General features: G+C 40.5%; 1 long non-coding RNA gene across 2 annotated transcripts; it reads right to left on the bottom strand.

The window, feature by feature from the left end:
- Window positions 1-15,338: 15,338 nt before the first annotated feature.
- On the bottom strand, window positions 15,339-18,200 carry LOC121973101. 2 transcript variants are annotated; one of them, XR_006109384.1, is made up of 3 exons: window positions 18,043-18,200; window positions 17,875-17,957; window positions 15,339-15,559 (listed from the first exon to the last, which is right to left on the bottom strand). It is a non-coding gene; the product is annotated as an uncharacterized LOC121973101 (long non-coding RNA). The 2 variants fall into 2 exon arrangements; XR_006109383.1 differs by having other exon boundaries at window positions 17,898-17,957.
- Between the last annotated feature and the right edge of the window lie 1,343 nt (window positions 18,201-19,543).

Here is a 19,543-nt window from a genome sequence, read left to right as displayed (position 1 = left end):
TCATTCTCCCTCTAAGAGGGCAAACTCCCTCTAGGTAATGAAAGCCTAACTTACTCCCTTTCATGAGTCCTTTCATTCTCCCCCTATGACCTTCCCATAGGTAATGAAGGCCTAAACTTAACCATACATTCTCCCCCTATTGGCACACATCAACCCATCGTTGGACACACATCAAAGTATGCTCCAATTCTGGGCACACTTCCAACAAATCTATTTGTTGAAGACTCTCCCCCTGAAGAGTTGCTCATTCGTGATCACAACTTCACTCATTGTGATCACCCGATAATGAGATCCCATACCCGTCATTATCACCTTAACTTCTCCCTCAATGTTGACAAATACCCAACCTTGAGCATTTTCAACCACTTGAGTGTTCACTTGAAATAATGAGGATATCCACTCCCCATTTCTCCCCATTTCAAGTTTAAATGCTCAACCTTGAGCAAGTTCACAACAGAAGGTTAACCACCTTCCAAGGTTCATGAAAAATAATTTTCATGTCTTTAAAGAATCCCTCCCTCTAAAGACATGGTGGTAACTTCTGTCATTGCACCAACAATGACTTGGAATCCCTAAAACATTAGGAAACCCAAATTTAGAAGTTTTGAGGTTCAAATATTCAAAATTTGAAACACACCTCAACCTAAACTTCAACTTAGCCTTCCTTAACCAATCCATCCTTGTTTTCGCATGAAAACACCCTTTTTATGGATACAAATGTATTTTTAGGGGTTTGGAATGGTTACCTAGACTCAAAGAGGTTCAAAGATGCTGAAATCAAACCTTCCCAGCCAAAATCAGCAACTTGGATCGATTGGAGTTGGGTTCCAATCGATTGAACCTTTCTGAATCGATCCACTGATCGATTCAGACTCCCTGGATCGATCGGCTGATCGATCCAGCGAGCCGGTTGAATCGATCCATGGATCGATTCAGGAACTCCAATCGATCCATGGATCGATCGGAGCTCTGATAGTTGCTGAAATTCCATTTCAGTCAACTTCAGAAACCCCTAGAAAATTCTACAAAAATCCAAAAATTATGAAATTTCGTGTAGACATTATTTAGGGCGTTTACTATCACGGAAAAATAGTTTTCTATGAAAGTACTTCATATTTTCAACGATTGACACAAACTTGAAAACTTACAAAAACTTTAGTGTTTTCTTCAAGTTTGTGTCTAACTATTCAATGGTGATTACTATCAAAAGATAGCCTTCACCAAGGTTTTCCAAAATCATTTTGAAAACATTTTCAAAACCAATATCCCATCATGTTCCTTGGGCATAATGCACATGACTTGTACATTAGCTTTCCCAATGATGGGAAAACACATAACTATGTGTTTTGATGAATTTAAAAACTCAAAGGAATGCACTAAATCAACATCTTGAGTTTTGTTCATCATCCTAACATCTCACTTGTATCTAATGTGCACTAAAATACATACAAGTCACCTTATAGTCTTTGTGAGATGTAGATTTTGGTTTTGCCCTAATCTAGGGATCATGCATATCTATCTAGGCATTTTAGAGATATTAGACATCCACCTAGGATGTCACTTGTTAATAAGTGTTGTTAAATGCCATTTGTCCTTAATTACAAGGAATTTAAACTAATGCATGATAATGTTATGGCATACATCAAAATAAAATAACTTTCAAAAGAAAGATTCCTATAACTACATGATGTATGAATGTCATGACATGGTATTTTTGAGTTTTTCATAGTAAAACATGAATGCAAAAATAGACATGATGTCATGACATGTGATAGGCAAACAATCATGACAAAATTTAGCATAAATAAAATATACCTAGATTAACTATCTAAGTATCCTTAAAGTCTTAGCTAAACTTACAACTTAAACCTAGATTGCCCTAAAGTGCTTCAAGAGAATGCCAAAACCTAAATTGACATTTCTAATTTTCTTGATTTAATGTATGCCAATTGAAAATAAACATGTCCTCAAATGTTGGCATATTCCATTTTTCCTCAAGAGTGATTACATAAATCAAGGCCCGGATTGCCTTAAATTTCCAAGAGAATACCAATATCCCAACTTGGTATTTCTCAAGGTTTTTCAAATTTGTGCCATTTAAGATAAAATCAACTTTTCACCATTAGGCACATTTTACTCTTTCAAGGAGTAAATAATAATTCCATTTCATTTTCAAAGGTTAACAAAAACCTTGAAAATGCTCCTTGAGTGTCAATTTCCTCAAAGTTGGGTTAACTACCCTTCTAATAGGAGTTGACACTCTCTAACCCATCTATGGGGTAGAGAAGATGCTCCTAGGAACCCAACACCTATTGGTGCTCCTTGGATGCTCTAGGTACTCACTAGGGATAACTTCCCTAGATACCTTCCTAGTGATCTTGTTGGGCTTCTTAGAAGCCTTGGTCACATTTTCTAGGTCAACTCTAGGGATAGCCTCCCTTGTAACCTTGTTCGTGACTTTCTTAGACTTCTTAGAAGTCTTAGTCACTTTGGTTGCAAAGATACTTCTAGGGATATCTTCCCTTGTATCCTTGACTTGACCTCTAGACTTAGGGTTCGTTCCATAACTATATGGAACCCTATGATAACTAGGCACATCCTTCTTAGCTTTTGGTTTGTATCCCAAACCTTTATGGCCATTGGATGGCTTTGATTTTCCTAAACCTAAGTTATGCTCACTTTGCCCTAATAGGATATTTTCCATCATTTTTAGGGTCGTCTCCATTTTATCAAGTCTTGACCTCAAGACTTGATTTTCTCTCACTAAGTCCTTAGTATTTGTTCCATGAGCATTTTTGTTTCTAGGCTTGTATCTTAAATCCTTAGAGTTATCGCCTAGGTTTTTACCTACATTCCTAGCCTTAGGGATAGTAGTTTTGGCATGTAGGGCCACATGCTTTTCCTTAAAGCTCTCATGCTTCCTATTCTTATGGTAAATCGCATTAAAATGATAAAAATTTGACCTAGCATGCTTTTTACCATTTTGCAAGGGAATAGGCTCAATGAAAGTTACCTTCCTTTTTACCTTGGAGGCTCCCCCTTGACTAGTGCCTCCTTGAGCCTTGACCATCTTCTTCCCCTTGGGGCATTGACTTCGGTAATGCCCTTTTTGTTGACACAAGAAGCACACAATGTGCTCCTTACTCTTCTTTGTCCCGGGGGTGGTCTCCTTGAGCTTCTCCTTGCCCTTTTGTGCCATTTGGCCCTTCTTCTTGGCCAATTTAGGGCACTTGCTCTTGTAGTGCCCATGTTCCCTACATTCAAAACATATAATATGATTTTTATTATTAATTGAAATATTTATACCTTTGCTTGTAGGGGTGGCATCTTTTTCTTTGGATCCGGAGGTAGAAGGTTCCTCTTGATCGGACCTTGATTCTCCTCCATTTGATTTTTCTTGACTTGTGGAGGTAGAATCTACTTCCTCCTCTTCGTCTCTTGACCCGGATGTAGAAGCTTCTCCTTCTTCTTAATCCGGCGTCACCAAGGATTGCTCCCCCTCAATCCTAGAGGTGGAGGCTTCATCATCTTGAATATGAAACAAGGAGTATGCTCCCTCCTTGTTCCCTTTGTTGCATTCCCTTGAGGATGAAGCTTCTTGGATCTCCTCTTCTTCGGAGGTTGAGCATCTCTCAACCTCGGAATCCTCCTCTTGGTCTTGCTCCAAAGAGTCACCCTCTCTGGATTTTTCATGATCTTGTATAGTGGAAGGGATCTCTTCATGAAGCTTAGCCAATTTGCTCCATAATTCCTTTGCATCTTCAAATTCTCCAATTTTGCAAAGGATGGTGCTTGGCAATAAATTGACCAAGAGCTTGGTCACTTTGTCATTGGCCTCGCACCTTTGGACTTGCTCTTGGCTCCACTTGCTCCTCTTGAGAACTTTACCCTTAGAGTTTCTTGGAGCCTTGAAGCCTTCCATTAGAGCAAACCATTGCTCTATCTCCATCATAAGAAAATTTTCGATTCTTGATTTCCAAGAATCGAAACTCGTAGAAGTGTATGGTGGAGCCACCCTTGTGTCAAATCCAAGTCCATCTTGGAATTGCATCTTGAAGTTGAGCTTGATAAAGTCTTGAACTTGAAGAATTTGCTCCAACTTCTTCACCCTCTAGATTTTCTTGTTATACTTGACCCTTCCGGCAATGATTCCGGTGAAGAGCGGCCTCGCTCTGATACCACTTGTTAGGACCAAAAGTAGCTAGAGGGGGGGGGGGGGGGGGGAATAGCTCGTCGCGTGCTCGTCGCTCGGCGTTGCTTGTTTCAACAAGGATATGCAGCGGAAAATAACAGAAACAATCACACACGCTAACACGGTTGGTTTACTTGGTATCCACCTCACAAGAGGTGACTAATCCAAGGATCCACACCAACGCACACACCCTCCACTAGTATAAACTCTCCTTTATGGTAACTACCAAAGGCGGAGAAGCCCTACAAGACTCTCGGTACAAGAAGAAGGAAAGGGAAACAAAATACAAGCACAAAGCTTACAATGAATGCAGAAAACCCTAACCCTAGCTTCTCTTCTTGCCTTTGATCCGCCTCTTGACTCGGAGAGCTTCCAAGAACCTTCAAGAACTGGCGATCACGAGCTTTGAGAGTGCTGTGGAGGAGCTGGCAAAGATCTGAGATGAAATGGTGAAGAGATGCCGCAGCCATCGCACGCCTGCAGCTATAAACGACACCAACGGTCGGATCCCGATCGATTCGAATATTCCCAATCGATCGGGGAGGCTTTGGATCGATCCACGGATCGATCCAGAGCGCCTCTGTGCTCTGGAAAAACTCCTGGATCGATCCATGGATCGATCCAGCGCTTATCGCGCGAAGCAGCCGCGTCCCAATCGATCCACTGATCGATTGGGACCTCTGGATCGATCCAGAGGCTCTCTGTTCGCTGGGACAGGTCTGGATCGATCCACTGATCGATCGGTCAACCTTGACCAGTTGGTATGTCATGCCTAGCATCTAGTCACTCCCTTGACCTGCTAGGACTCCCTTACCAAGTGTCCGGTCAATCCCTTTGACCCACTTGGACTTTTCTCTGTGCCAAGTATCCGGTCAATCCCTTTGACCTACTTGGACTTTTCTTTCATGCCAAGTATCCAGTCAATCCTTTGACCTACTTGGACTTTTCTCTGTGCCAAGTATCCGGTCAATCCCTTTGACCTACTTGGACTTTTCTTTCATGCCAAGTATCCAGTCAATCCTTTGACCTACTTGGACTTCCCAACACCAGATGTCCGATCATCCTTGATCCATCTGGATTTTCCCTTGCCTGGCTTCACTCACCAGGACTTTCACCTAGCTTCACTCACTAGGGTTTTCCATCTGCCTAGCTTCACTCACTAGGACTTTCACCTGGCTTCACTCACCAGGATTTTCCATCTGCCTAGCTTCACTCACTAGGACTTTCACCTGGCTTTACTCACCAGGATTTCCATCTGCCTAGCTTCACTCACTAGGACTTTCACCTGGCTTCACTCACCAGGATTTCCATACTGCCTAGCTTCACTCACTAGGTCTTTCATTTTGGCTAACATCCCAGTTAGGACTTCCCAGTCAAGTATCCAGTCAACCTTGACCTACTTGACTCTTCTTCAATCAATATCTTATTGTCAAACATCTAAACCCAAACCAAGACTCAGCTTGGTTACCCAGGTCAACCTTGACCTGAGGGATATTACACCAACAACGGAGACTTAATGAGTATATCATCCACATAAACCTCCACGTTGCGCCCGATCTGCTCCCGAAAAATCTTGTCCATCATCCTTTGGTACGTGGCTCCTGCGTTCCTGAGACCGAAGGGCATGACAGTATAACAGAAGGTACCATCAGTCGTAATGAAGCTAACCTTTTCCTGGTCCTCCATCGCTAAAGGTATCTGATGATATCCCTGGTAAGCGTCCAACATGCAAATCCTCTCGCAGCCGGCCGTTGAGTCCACCATCTGATCGATCCGGGGCAGAGGATAGCAATCCTTGGGACTAGCTCGATTGAGATCTCGGAAGTCTATGCATACTCTCCACTTATTATTGGGCTCCTTTACTAAGACCACATTAGAGAGCCAGGATGGAAACTGTACTTCTCGAACATGGCCTGCCTTTTTGAGCTGATCCACCTCGGCTCTGATTATTTAGTTCTGGTCAACCGAGAAGTTCCTTTTCTTTTGCTTGACCGGTCGGGAGTCTGGTAGTAGATGTAACTTGTGCTCTGCTACTTCCGGATTGACCCCGGGTAACTCCTCTGTAGACCAGGCGAAGACATCCCGGTTGCGGATCAAACATTAAACTAATTATTCCTTGAGAGGAGGAGGCGGTCGCTTGCCAAGCGAGTTAAACTTTCTGGGCGTTCAGTGTATAATTGCACCTCCTCCCAGGGGATGAGTTCTTCAGCCATAGGAAAAGGCTCTTCTTGGATAGCATGGACGCCCCCATCTTGCATCCTTTGATTCTTCCGAGCCTCCACCCAGACCATATCAATATAGCATCGGCGAGAGACCTTTTGCTCTCCCTTAACTTCCCCGACCTGCTCGCCAACGGAAAATTTGATTTTTTGATGGAAGGTAGAAACAACAACCCTAAATTCATGCAGGGCGGGCCTTCCCAAGATGACATTATAAGAGGAGGGGGAATCAACCACTATAAAAGTACTCCTCCTAATGCACACCAATGGCTCAGTGCCTAGAGATATGACCAGCTTAATCTGACCCATTGGCTTCACTTCATTGCCTGTAAATCCATATAGAGAGGTAGCAACGGGCTGAAGTTCAGTGGCATCGATCTGCATCTCCTCAAATACAGTTCTGAACATAATATTAACCGAACTCCCGGTGTCAACAAAAACCCGAGCCACTCGACTATTGGCAATAATGGCCTTGATGATAAGGGAATCATCATGAGGCAGCTCCAGACCTTCCAAGTCTGCTGGCCCTAAGCTGATGACAGGGCCAGAAGCCTACTCCTGGCTGCATCCAACAGTGTGGACCTCTAAGCGACTCACATGGGACTTGCGTGCTCTCCCTGAATCTCCATCATTTGGCCCTCCAGAGATCATGCCAATTTCTCGGACGGCGGCGTTGCCTATATTACTGACTTCCCGCGCTCCTTCTGGCTCTACCCCCTGGCCTGCTGGATGAGTATTGGGTTCGGCTAGGTCGGGGCGGGGTTGCCTGGTCTGTCCAGCCGCAGCTCGCTGTTCCTCCATCATCTTGAGTACTTGAGGGGCTAGCTCGGGCGGCGGCAAGCCTAACTCTGCAGCCCGCTTAGAGTCCCGAGTGAACTGGAAACAATGATTAGTGTCATGAGTACGAGATCGATGATAGGTGCAATACCGAGTGCACCATGGTCCAGGTCGAGGAGCATGCACAGCTGCGACTTGAGGGGCTAGTCTAACCTCTGGCCCAGGATGGAAGGTAGGTCTAGCTTCCCGAGCGCGCGTCAGAGGTTGAGGAGGTGGTTGGGGCACCCTTCTTTCTGGCTTATTGGCAGATGGAGGTGGTCTTTCGGCTTTCCTACGAGTCGCCTGTGCTTCTTCTACTTTGATATAGCAAGCAGATTTTCCCACCATCTCATCAAAATTCTGGGCGGGATTTTTGATGAGATCTCTAAAGAATTCTCCCTCTCCTAATCTATGGGAGAAAGCGCTTATCAAAATCTCTGAAGTGACTGTAGGGACGTCCTGGGCCACTTGGTTGAAGCGATTGATATAACTTCTTAAAGGCTCGGTCGACCCTTGCTTAAGAGCAAAAAGACAATAATCCATCTTCTGATACTTTTTGCTGTTGACAAAACGACGCAGGAAGACCATCTTGAAATCCAAGAAACAGGTGATGGATCCTTGTGGTAACCCATCAAACCATTTTAGTGCCGAACCAGCTAGAGTATTTAAGAAAACTCGACACTTGACAGTATCACTATATTGATGCAACAGGGCTACATTCTTAAACTTGCGTAGATGATCATCCGAGTCTTTGCTCCCGTCATATTCCCCGATCGACGGGGCCCGGTAGCCCTTAGGTAACTTTTCGTTCAAAATCCTGGCCGAGAAGGGTACTCTCTCATCCGGATCTTCTGGGAACACTTCCGGTATAATGAGAGTCTTCCCTTTCCTTGAGTCTCTGGGCAAGGAACTCTCAGCCATGGAGACTTGAGGTTGTTCTTTCTTAAGGCTGGGGCCATGGGGTTCTGGCTGATAATACCCCATGCCAGGATCACGATAAGGAACCTGAGGAAGCCCCTCGGGTTGTTTTCTTTTAGTGCCCCGATTTGAATCAGGGATGGACTCCTTGGAAGCTTCAGCAATAGCTTGGCACGGTCACGAGACAGCCGCTTGCTTCTCGGAGGCTGCTCGCCTCTTGGCCTCTTTGAAGAGTTCGTATTCTCCGACGATCATGGTAACATTGATGCGACCAGACTCCTCCATCTTCACGTTCCAGAACAGGTGGTTGTGTTCCCACAGACTGCGCCAAATTTGATCCCATCCGGAAGTTGAGTCGGATGAAGGCGGGTCTTGATGTACTAGAGGTTGACGGAAAGTCGCCGCGGAGTCTGATCTACCTGGCACCCTCAGGAAGAGTTCGCACGAGCTGATGACGGAAGATGATGACCAGGATGATGACGCTACGGCTCTGTGCACACTCAGACGAGCCCACGAGTCGTTAGAGACCAGAAACCATGGAAAAAGTCCCCGGGTCAGGCTCTCCAACGTTCAAGTCAGGTACTTTTTTCCCAGAAGCATAGAGAAAGGACGAAAAGTAAAGGCGAGTAAGAAATGACGAGTGAGTGTACCTGCATAAGGGACAAAACATCCCTTTTTATACTGCAACGGATGTTTCTAGGGCCTGGCGGGTGTTAGGGAATGTCAACTGTCAGGCTTTGTCGGGCGGAGAATGACATGCGGCGTCTCCTCATAGGCTGGCGGCAGAACCAAAAGGGGTAATGAGCCGAGACTGTTAGCATATTCCCTGACACACTGATTATTCTCTGACAGGCAGTTACGATTCCCTGGCTTGTTTGTCCTGTAGTGCCTGGACGCTATGTATGTACTCCGAGGTCTGTATTCCAACATGTTTCTGTCTGCGTTATCCATGGTTCGTATGTCCCGACTTGTACGCCAGGTCTGTATCCTGACCTACTTCTGCCCGCTGTTACCCATGGCCTGCTATTCCCAACCTATACGCCAGGTCTGTATCCCGACCTGCATCTGTTCTACTGTTATCCATGACTTGTACGTCCCGATCTGTACGCCAGGTCTGTATCCCGACCTGCATCTGTTCTACTGTTATCCATGGCTTGTACATTCCGACCTGTACGCCAGGTCTGTATCCCGACCTGCATCTATTCTACTGTTATCCATGGTTTGTACGTCTCGACCTGTACGCCAAGTCTGTATCCCGACCTGCATCTGTCCATTGTTATCCATGCCTTGTACGTCCCGACCTATACGCCAAGTCTGTATCCTGACCTGCATCTGTTTTACTGTTATCCATGACTTGTACGTCCCGACCTATTCGCAGGTCTGTGTCCCGACCTGCATCTGTTCTACTATTATCCATGGTTTGTACGTCCCAACCTGTACGCCAAGTCTATATCCCGACCTACATCTGTCCACTGTTATCCATGGCTTGTACGTCCCGACCTGTTCGTCAGGTCTGTATCCCGACCTACATCTGTTCTATTGTTATCCATGGCTTGTACGTCCCGACCTGCATCTGTCCACTATTATCCATGGCTTGTACATCCTGACTTGTACGTCAAGTCTGCATCCCGACCTACATCTGTTCTACTATTATGCGTGGCTTGTACGTCCCGACTTGTACGCCAGGTCTGTATCCTGACCTGCATATGTCTGTTGTTATCCCCGATTTATACTTCTCGACCTGTAAGCCAGGTTTGTATCCTGGCCTTCTGTGCTTCGCCTGAGGCCTTCCCTTCTGCGTCTTTATCTGGCCTGTGGGCCCTCTCCTTAGCTGTACTTGGCCTGTGGATCCAGTTCTCAGCTGTACCCGGCATGTGAGCACTGTTTCTTGATTGCTATTGAGGCTGGATTCTGTCCAACTTATAATCCTATCCTTTGACTGCTCCGTCAGCTGGGACTCTGACCACATCCCTGCAAGCTTGACTTCTGACCTCCACGGGGGCTAGACTTCTGACCTCCACGTAACCTTGAATTCTGACCTCCACGTAAGCTTAACTTCTGACCTCCACGTAAGCTTGACTCCTGATCATCCTGTGGTCTTGACTCCTAACCACAACATCTTACTGACCCCACAATCATGCACCGTATCACTGACTTTAAGAGAAATTATATTTATTTTGGAGCCTTTTGTATCTTAAAAAAATATGAGTGGCAATTAGGTAATAATATTTACATGAAAGAGTTGAAGTAAATAAAATTTTGCATGGGAAGAGTGAAAACGAGATTTTTTTTTTTAATTGAGTACTGCATGTAAAATTTAAATTATGATGAAAATTTTTTCTTTAATTTACCATTATTTTAACATTAACTTTAATTATTTATAAATTTCACTATTTATTTATTTATTCATTTTTATTCTTTTATATCTTAAATTTATTTTTTATTTTATATAAAATCTACTCATTTAATTAAAAAAAATTAATCAGTAAATCTTATAACACTCATCTATATTAATTTATAATATCATTTAAATATTTAACACTCGTATATTCAGGGATGGCAATTTTCCCCGCGGGTTTGGGGCCCCGTGGGGAAAACCCGAAATGGGGATGGGGATCCTCGATTTTTTGGGGATGGGACGGGTTTGGGGCGGGTATGGGAATACTATCCCCATCCCCGAACCCGCCCCGAATATTATTATTATTATTAAATAATAATATAATTTTTTTAAAAAATATTAATAATAGTGTTAATATTAATCTATTTGCTTCAAATAGGCAACAAGATTTGTGAGGTCTGTATGTACTTCATGATTTACCTGAGCTATTATTCGGAACCATGTCTTCTGTATTTCCCTGTTTGCCATCCTTGCAGGAAATCGAGCTGAATAAAACTAGCTGAAATGCACTGTTTGATCCTTACCTTTTCTTTGAGACATACAAAAATTATCTCCAGGTTGACATTGTTGCTGTCGATAGATCATGGAGATGGGGCGGGGATGGGGAATCCCCGAACCCGTGGGTTAGGGTTCGGGGAATCCCCGAACCCGAAAAAATGAAAACGGGGCGGGGATGGGAATGGCAAACCCGCTCCCGCCCCGCCCCATTGCCATCCCTACGTATATTAACATCAATATATATAAATACTCTTAAATTAGTTTTTCAGAAAACTCTATCCAGACCCATGCCACATAGCGCGACCTGGGGTCAAAGTAGAGCTGTCAAACGGGTCAACCCTATGGCGGGGCGGGTCGACTCGTGGCGGGTTAACTATTTGGCGGGGCGGGGCGGGCCATCCCGCTAACTTGGCGGGTTGGGAAATTTCCAATCCAATCCATTCTAAGGCGGGTTGCGGGTTTGGCGGGCCAACCCGCGGGTCCATCAAAATTTTTTTAAAAAATTAAAAAATATTTCATATCTTCAGCATTTTACTTCGAAAAAGTTTTCTACAATTAAATGTATACATAAACATGTATTTTAAATATAAATGAACACAAACGAGTACTTATGTTGGATGAAAAGTACTATTTTTATTTCAAAATTATAACAAAGAAAGATAATAAATTGATTTAAAACTTATCTTACATATGTTTTTCAACCCGCGGGCCAACTCAAGCCCGAGCGGGTCGACCCGCGCAGATCACGGGCCTAGGCGGGTCGGCCCACGGGCGGACTTGTGTTGATAAAATTTTAACCCAACCTACTTAAATTGTTTGACGGGATAGGTCAACCCGATGGACCCAATTTAAATTGACGGCTCTATGTCAAAGCTATGTAACAAATGCCAAAGATATTAAAGTAAGGGAAGACTTGATGGTTTGTCAACTGCGCAAGTTTCACGGCTTGTTGAAGCGTATAATTTACCATTTACCTTGGTCAAACCTAAATTAGGTCAACTAAATAAGTTAGTTTGGTTGACCTGCTTTTGTTTGGTGCACTAAAGTTGGGTGAGTCAATTGAATGAGAAAAAAATAAAAAATAGGATGACCCTATTTAAAGTTAGTCAACTAAAAATTTAGGTGGCGTTTGGTTTAAAGGTTTAGGAATAAGGGAATGGATTTATTCCCAAATCTTGTATTTGGTTGATGGGAATGAAATTAAGATTTTGGAATAAAATCCAAAAATTTAGATATGAATAAAACTCATCCCTCCCTTGGGTTTTGATGGAATGAGAATAAGAATTAAGTTTTTGACGAAAATACCCTTAGTATATTTGTTCAATTTTTCTTTCATTTCACTCTCTCTCCTTGTTCTCTCTCATCATACTTTCTCTCTCCTCATTCTATCATCACATTTTCTCTCTCAACATACTTTCTCTCTCCTCATTCACTCTCATAGTCTCATCACACACTCTCTTTTATTATTTTCTCTCTCTTCATTCTCTCCTCATTTTTTATCATACTTTCTCTCTCCTCAATTTCTCTTACCATACTCTCTCTCCATATTGTATCTCATCATACTTTCTCTCTCATAATTCTCTTTCATCACACTCTCTCTCCTCATTCTCTCTCATCACACATTTTCTACCATTTTCTCTCTGTATTATCTCTCATCACACACACTCTCTCATTATTTTCTCTCTCTTCATTCTCTCCTCATTTTTCATCATACTTTCTCTCTCCTCAATCTCTCTTATCAGACTTTCTCTCCATATTTTCTCTCATCACACTTTTTCTCTCTTCATTCTCTTCCATCACACTCTCTTTCCTCATTCTCTCTCATCAAACTTTCTCTCTCTTTATTTTTTCCCATTATACTTCCTCTCTCATTACATTTTTTCATTATACTTTCTTTCCTCAATCGTCACACTTTCTCTCATCACATTTCCTCTCTTTTCATTTTTTTTCCATCACTCTTTCTCTCTCATCATACTTTTTCTCTTCTCAATCTCTCCTATCATGCTCTCTCTCTTCATTTTCTCTCATCACACTTTATCTCTCTTCATTTTTTCCCATCATATTTTTTCTTTCATCACACTTTCTCTCTCATCATTCTCTCTCACATTCAACTTTCTCTTCCATCTAATTTGATTTCTTATTTTCTTCTAAGGGTAAAAAAGGAAATTTAGATTCATTCCGATTGAAAATATTCAACTAACCAAATATTATTTTTAAGAATGATACCTAAGCTCATACCCATTCCCATTCCATAATACTATGATACTCATTCCTATTCTGATTCCTAAGAGAGAACTAAACACCACCTTAGAGAAATCAGTTGACTTTTCTTTGATGATCTTTATATGCCAGGAGGATTTGTTAAAAAGTTGAAAAGTATCTCGTATGCATATGAGCTCATATCAGAAAATTGAATTTACCAACTAATCACTATGGAAGAGAGGATAGTAATCCTTGAGACAAGTTTTATTGAGGAAGAGAAGATAGTAATCCTTGAGATAAGTTTTATTGAGGTTGCAAAATTCGATACAGACCCTCTACTTACCCCTGACTTAGATACCGGTACCATATTGATAAGTTAAGTCTGGAATTAAACCTCTCGTATATGTTCGACATGTCAATTTTCACCTAAATCACTTGGTTTTGTTCTGGCGAAAAATTTCACTTCTTCTATTAGACAGGCCGAACATCTGGGAGCATGTTCAGCCGATGAACCACCACAGTCGAGGAAACACATGTAACATCCTTAGATGTCTAGGGAAAGATGTCATGATTGGGCAAGAGTCACATAATTAGTTCATGTTTGAGCCCCAAAGGGAGATCGACGGCTACTCAGGTGACTTCGTCTAGCCAGTCGGGATGAACTTGCACATTTTCATGATCCTCCATCGGTTAGGATATCGTCACCTCCCGGATGACTTGGACAACAGTATCTTGAGTTCAGCGAATCATGCCCGAGTTGGTTCAGATTATATCCACATAGCATTTTCTTACCATCAACTGGTCATCTTTCACTTCCTCGACCCGACTTCGCACTGGAAACATAATTTTTTGATGGAAGATTGAGACTACTGCCTAAAAGGTACTTAGCGCCGGCCTCCCTAGAATAAGGTTGTAGATGGAAGCTCTTCTCCAATGAAATAAAGAGGTTAATCTGATTGAGCGACTGCATCTCATGTCCCATGAAACCATACAGACGGTAAATATAGGATGAAACTCCTCCCCATCCTGCTGCATTTGGTTGAAAGCCATTTTGGAAATGATATTGACAAAACTATCTGTATTTATGAATACCTTTTTCACCCGATAGTTAGTGATGAAAGTCTCGCTCACTAAAGCAGCATCATAGGGGGCTTTGATCCTGGTCAAACTCTCGGGTCCAAAACTAATTGAAGGGTCCTTCCCTCTTCCTTGACTGGTGTTGACTGCATAACTCTCTAACATTCTACCATGAGCCTTTCGGGCTTGAGTGGATACACTACAAAAAAATGTAGTGTTTTGGGATGAATTTAGAAAAAAATTTCGTTACAAAAAATTTTGGGATGAATTATGCGAGGAAAAAAATTCCGTCCCAAAATTCTTGTTGCCAACTTGGCGACGAATTTGGGACGAAATTGGTGACGAATAATATTTTTGTCGTCAAATTCGTCGCCAATTTTACAACAAAAATAATATTTATCACAAAATTGCTACAAAATTAGGGACGAATTCGACGATGAAATTGACAACGAATTATAATTTTGTTGCTAAATTTGTCACCATTTTTGCAACAAAAATAATATTCGTCGTAAAGTTATTATAGCTAACTCTGCGATAAAAACAACTCTTGTGATAAATATTATTTTTATTGTAGAATTTACAATGAATTTGGCGACAAGAAAAATAATTTAAAAAAATTTGTGATCTACGATAAATTAATTTTCATCCCAAATTTTATCCCAGATTCTAGGATGAATCTGTAGATTTGTCCCAGATTCTGATACAAATCTGTGAATTCATTCTAGATTTTGGTACGAATCTGTGAATTCATTCTAGATTTGGGACGAATATGTGGATTCGTCCCCAAACTAGAACGAATTTTGGGACGAAAATTAATTTTCGTAAAATTATCGATACACGGTAATTTACAATAATTTGACGATAAATTATTTTCGTCACCAAATTCATCCCTAAATCTCCAAAAATTTTGTTTATGCAATTTAATCCAATCCAATACATATATAAACCTATGTACAACAAAATTAAATAACACATCATAAACGTTTAACACATCCTAATTAATATTATCACATCCTATTTAACATATATACATATCTATTAATATTTGAAATTAATTTTACAATAATACAAATCTAAAGTTCTCAAAAAGTTATACGAGAACTTTTTTCTTCAAGACTCCAAGAAGTTCTACAAGTCCAGCACTCCAAAAAGTTATACAAGGTTTTTCAAAATAAACTATACATACATCAACTCATCTTCTTTTTCCACAAATTTTCTTTCCCATCAGATCTTCTTTTCCTGTATAAAAACAAACAAACAAATTAGATCATTTCTAACAAGAAAGATAATTACTTAAATTATAAAGTTAGAGTGATATTAGAGGTTGGCGATCTGCTTGAATGTCAATATGTATGTCTTACTACTTACAAATAATGTAGCACGATGAATTTGAATGCATTTATCACCAATATGTTATTTCTTCTATCCTTATGGTTCATATGCAAACATGAAACATCAATTGCTTTAATTGATAACTACTACATTAAGAATTGAAAGAATTTTTTTTTTATTCTCAAGTAATGCTTTTAGCAAGCTTTGAACCCAAGAGTATTTTCAAGTCATCATTCTACTCTGCAATCCTTTCCAAGCACCACTATGCTTGTAAGTCCTACATTTCAACACCTTCCTCTCCTCTAACTACAAGTATCTTAAATATGATACAACTTATTTCACCACATCAAATTATAACTACAAGCATCCTAAATACGATATAACATATTTCATCATATCAAATTGTAACCTTCCTCTCCACTAGCTGGTTCGTCATATTTTCTTTTATAATCTACCAAACAAATCCAAAGGCTTTTTCTTTTCTTCTGTAGAAGGCTTTAGAGATGCTCTTTTAAAAGAAGCAAATAAACCATGACCTTATCATATCTGCAGTGACATAGCCCACTTGTTATGATCTACAATATATGTCCATGAGAGAGTGATTGATATGGAAAAAGATAATTGAATTTTCTAGCCACAAGTCGAAGATGGGTGGTGATTTTGTCTAGGAACAGAGAGGAGCCATTAGGGACGTAGACAAAAACATGACAAATATATTTTGATCCACATTTTTATTATTAGTAATTGTTACTTCATGAAGTTGTCATTGTTGCAGATCCACATTATTAGATGTTGCTGATTGCAACAAGTTGTCATTGTGGGGCATTTCGTTTTGATTAAAGAAAAAGGGATGACAGAAAACAATAGGGGAAACTGGAGGAGAAAAATGGGGAGGAAAACTTAATTTATGTGTTCTCTTCCTAGATTAACTTCTGAATATTTTTATTGTAAGTGGAGCTTAAGGATTTGAAACCAAATTGCAAAATCCATTATTTGGAAAATCTTTACCAAAATACATACAAGAAGTTTGGGTCAAGAAAAAGTTGCTCTAAGTGTCTCATTATTTACGGAGTACAAAAAAAAACAAGAGGGATTTTGACCAGAGAAATAACTATTTCTAATGTGAGGGAAAAGAAGTTTTCAAGGATAATTAATTACTCCGTGGAGAGAAAATTGGAAAGGGAATAAAAATTGAAGAGCAGATGGTGAAGCTGAATATATTTTTCTATTTACTTGGAAGGAAAGTGAATGAGAGACAAAGTGAATGGATCAGCATGTGAAAGATAATATTTGAACTGCTGTGCTTTTCTTGCTACAATTTTAGGGAAAATTGCCTCTCAGGCAAGGAGGAACTTCATATCTAAAAAATTCACAATGTATTGTAATCTTTCAGTGAATGATTCAATCATGTATGCCAGTTTTATCCTAAATGGTGGATTAACACTTATGTATTATCTAATTTATTACTTTATGGTAGATAACTGCAATTTATTCATGTAGTTTTTCACATGCATCAAAGAAGCTGAGTAGATTTGAAAAGCCATTTGGTAAAAGCTAACGACAAGTTAAGACTTGATTAGTAGCTGGCAAGAAATTTGTGAAGGGAAATACTAGTGTCCACTTGATCACCTTGATTTTTATGGCCAATGCATTGGAAAAAAGAGGAGACTAAGATGTTTTGTCGAACAATTCAGGTAAAATTAAGATGGCAACAAGTTAAACCCACATTATATCACATTTTTCTCTTGAAACAAGTTAACTAGTATGAAGTAACAAGAATGTTGCATTCACTTCAGGAGGAAGGTTATTTTTCTGGGTTGATAACTGTTCTTCAGCAATAATTAATCAGGGGATGCATTGACTTTAAGTATCAAGTATGCAGATTTGACCAATAATTAATCAGGAGATTTATAACAGATCTCGGATAGGATTCTGATATATTTGGAGATGTAAGCATAATAGCAGATCACAAACACCATCAGCAAACATGAGACACTATATCAGAATCATTAAGCTGTAACCAAAACAATAACATTTAGCGGCATTTTGCAAGGAAGCTGCTGCTTAAGATACGTAATAGTGCAGGATCACTAACTAATCTATGATATGCACATCACAGATTAAAAAGATCTAGATCTAGGAAGTAAGAACAAAAGGTAAACCATTCGAAAACAAAAGATTGTTTCTGTTAGAAATCATAAAAACCTTTAAAAAAAACTTACAAAAGGGTGATGATCACTCCTACCTAATGCATCTTTCTTGAAGGTTGTCTTCTGTCAGAGGGCAATCTGTAGATCCAGTAAACCTAGACATAGAAAAAATCACAAGAGGATTAACACCGCAAAGACACTAGCAATGGATCAGAAGAAAAGAAAGGTCAACTGATGTACCAGAGCAGGAGACGTAAGCAAGCAGGATCATGACTGCAAAGAGCTGCTTCGCGTATCCTTGGCCCCTAGGTGAGCCTTTCAACAGAGGAGCATGTACTCAGAACACCACCTGCTCAAGAATAAATATAACCGCACTGGCTGTGGATATTCGAAACATCAACACTAGTGAACATGTACCCACAAAACACAACCTATAAATCGTGATAAAATGTGGGGTTCATGAGTTGCCAATTAAAAATGGAATGATCCACAATTAAATTTGATTGCATTAATAAGAATATATATATATATATATATTCTGTTTCTATTTACACCTCCAAACTATAAAATGGTTACTCTCATCAGAAAAAGAGAAATGCAACAATTAGTAGCATATTTAGCAAACATGAGTTGCAATATTCCATTCTCCTGCAAGGCAATAACTGAACAGTGGAAAGCACTGATCTCACCAGAAACATTAAAATTCAAATATCAATGCATGGACTCCAGATTCCTAGCTCCAAAAAACGCTTCCTTTCATTGCCAAGGAGGCTCCAAATAAAGGTGATGAGACTTGTATTTCTAGGAAGTAAGTCATTCAGCTAAATTTTAGTGACTGCCTCCATTTTGCTGAAAGTTAAACCATAAACAACGTCTTGAGATTTGTTGGAACACCTGGAAGAACCATAAAGAACATAAAAAGTTGTTAACTAACAGCTTCGCACTATTTGGTCATCGACTAGCTCCTTAGCTTCCTTTTGATACATTGGCCATCTAGATATTAGCACGACTGATGAGAAGTGACACCAATGAGAACCCACACAAGATCTGATCCTGTCTGAAATTTACGAGATGGAGATCTGATCCTGTCTGAAATTTACGAGATGGTGCGCTGACTTCGGCGAACGATGATCCCTGATGACAGTAACCTTCTGAAGATCTGGAAAAACATTTCCATGATCCTGTACACAGTGAGACAAACTAACAAAGTGTTAGTGACCTAAGACCGGGGTAGGAATCCCTAATTAGGCCTTCCGACGCTCAAATCAGTTTCTCTTTCAAGAGTGGAAGAAGAAGAAAAACAGTAACTGAAGTGCTTTAAAACAGAGTTTAGATGCTAGAATTTGCGCACCTTGCCAACGGAGAGGATCCCCTTTTTATACTAACTCATGTAACCTCCGTAGTCATGAAGTGGTCCTCGATTTGTTAGAATTTGCTAGGAGATAAAATCATCTCCTAAACTTCGTGCAATAATCTTTTTATGGAATCTTTTTTGTACCTCAAATGTACCTCTTTTGTCGTTTGTGACTCATATTTATGATGAGATATACATATGAACATGTCATTATAACTGAAGAAACTTCTAGAAGACATTTTTCGTCAAATTTACTAGGTGTCATACTTATATACTTTTGTTAAGCATATCTCGACCGATTGTTTAAACTGGTCATGTGTATATTGAGAATACCTTTTGCTAAGCATGTTTCGGCCGAGAATACCTATGAGCTTTATAAGGCTGAAT

The sequence above is a fragment of the Zingiber officinale genome, chromosome 4A (assembly GCF_018446385.1).
Source record: "Zingiber officinale cultivar Zhangliang chromosome 4A, Zo_v1.1, whole genome shotgun sequence".
Taxonomy (NCBI): Eukaryota; Viridiplantae; Streptophyta; class Magnoliopsida; order Zingiberales; family Zingiberaceae; genus Zingiber; species Zingiber officinale.
This window is presented reverse-complemented; position numbering and strand designations above follow the sequence as displayed.